The following is a 2,338-nucleotide window of genomic DNA, read 5'->3' on the forward strand; positions in this document are numbered from 1 at the left end:
GAGGCGCGGGCGCTGACGTCACGTTCGCGGGAAGCTTTGTGCCGCCAACACGGGCAGAGCGCGAGCGGGCCGGGGGGGCAGGGCTTAAAGGGGCCGCTCCCGCCGCGCACGGGGCGCCCGGCCCGGCCCGGCGCCACCCGCGCAGCCTGTGCCCGCGGGGTCTGGCGGGCCCCCGGGAGGTGCCCGCTCACCCCGCCGGCAGCGGTCAGCCCCATCGCTGCTGCCGTGCCGTAACCCGGGGCGTCCCGTGGCCACGCGGGGAGAAGACGCCGGTGCCCGCCGGGGGCACCGTGTCGCCCCTGCGCCTTCGTGCCCGAGCGAGCTGGGCGGCTCCACCGCTTGCGTTAAAAAGCTGCACCCCGACGGGGGTGCGGGGCCAGCGCTGCCCGGGCCGGGAAGCAGCGCGGCGGGCCGTGTTTTCTGGCCCTGTTTGGGAAGTTAATCCCCGTCTGCAGCTGCCTCCAGGCGTGTGAGGCGCCCGAGCCCCCTCGGCAGGACAGCCGGGGCCGGGGGCTGAAGTGCTGTTCGGGGCTGACGCACACCCAGCCCTAGGGGTTAGGCCCGGCTCAGCCCGCAACAGGGGCTCCAGCTCCAGCTGCCCCCGAGCCCGGGGCACAAGCCTGCGTTTCCTGCGCTGAAAACCCCCAGGTGCCCAAATTGCCAAACGCTTGGCCCCAAACTCGATCCCAGGGGAAGGGCAGGGAAAATTCTGGGGCAAAAAATGCTTGCGAAGATGTTTCCTGCAGAGAGCAGAGCAAACAGAAAATGACCCGTGTGTTACTAGGAACAAGGAGAAACCCCGCCGGTGCCACTGGGGGGGCCCGGCCGTCGCCGGGCTTGCCGAAACGGGCAGCTCTGCACAAACTTGCGTGCGGCGTGGAGAGCGCCTGGGGCGGGAGCAAGAGCCCTGCCACACCTGGCCCTTACCTTCGGCGAGGGGGTTTTCAAACACATTTTGCTCTTGCAGGGCTCAATCTGTGGCTCCATCAGCTGAAGCGACACACATTCCTGGCCAGCACGAGCCAAGGGTACCACTATTTATTTCCATGATATAACTGTGATGAACATCTGAATGGCAGTGACAATTCCTGGAACACAGAGCTTGCTCCTTCTTTCACAAAATTTATTTCATTAGAAAAAAAGGACTTGCAGAGCATTCACTGCCAGAGATCTGCAGTCACAGCTAAGGAGCAGCTAATGGAGACAAATGTTAGAAATCTGAAGACAAAGCTCGACCAACTTTTTCATTTCTGCGAYGGAGCAATCGCCGGGAAGAGGGRCAAACCCCAGCTGCTCCCAGCTACAGCGCTGGGCTGGGCAAATGGCAGAAAGCTCTTTGGAGCAGTCCTTCATCAGCTGCTGACCCTGCGCRGTTGAGGGAACACCTAGCCCTGCCRGCGCTGCCCCGTGCRTGGGGGCACCGGCCCGGCCGCRTTCATCCCGCYGGCTGGGATTAAGCAAACCTTTGCATTAARCCAACCTTTGCGACCTGCTGAGCAAAAGTCTTTCCGGTTAACGAGAAAGTCAAGCAAATAGCTGACTTYGAAGCAAAACATCTACGGGGTAACAGGAGCACCTGGTTTTGAGAGCCTTTACGGGAGAAAAATAAATCGAACCTCGGATAGAGGCAAATCAGCTGGAAAGGAACGGAAGACATGCAACGAATCAATTAATATACATGCGGGATTAGCAGGGGGCGCGCTTCGTTTTTGATAACCGGGGCTCTCCGGTGATCGGGGCCTGCTTTTTAAAAGAGCAAAATAGCACCGAGAAGCGCAYGATACTGCTGTTGTCCGGACCCAGCGGTTCAGTGCTCGGTGCGGGGGGACCTCACTCGGGATGCGAAGGGCTTCAGCTCCTCGTGGCACCGGCTCTTCTGCTTGGCTTTAGGAACGGGAATCGGTGTCTCCCCGGTGGGGAAGGGATAGGGAGAAGAGGAGACTGTGCAGGCTGGGGAAGCAAACCAGAGCAGCGCTCGGGGCCRACGCGTACCGGCGACGCGCGGCTGCCCTCGGGGTTTGCTTCGGGGTGGTTGCGGAGCCGCGGCCCCCAGCCGCCGCCGGCYGAGCGCCCGGAGCCCTGGAACGCGCCGGCCCTCACAAAGCGCCGCGGCGAGGTCGCTGCGGGTGAAGGGCCCCCGCACGCGCCGCGGAGCGGGGCCCCCATGGAGCACAGCCACAAAGCCACCAAGCATTTGGCCAGCTACTACCGGAATGGCTGCCAGCACTGGAAGCCGCCGTTTCCCTGCCAGCTTTCCCAGCGCCGCTGGTAATTCTGGGCTGCGCGAGGCAGAAGCCGAGAGCACCGACTGGGCAGCGCACGCCGCGGCCCGCCTCGC

This window comes from Rhea americana, unplaced genomic scaffold, assembly GCF_003343005.1.
Source record: "Rhea americana isolate MKP2758 unplaced genomic scaffold, rheAme1 scaffold_61, whole genome shotgun sequence".
Lineage (NCBI taxonomy): Eukaryota > Metazoa > Chordata > Aves > Rheiformes > Rheidae > Rhea > Rhea americana.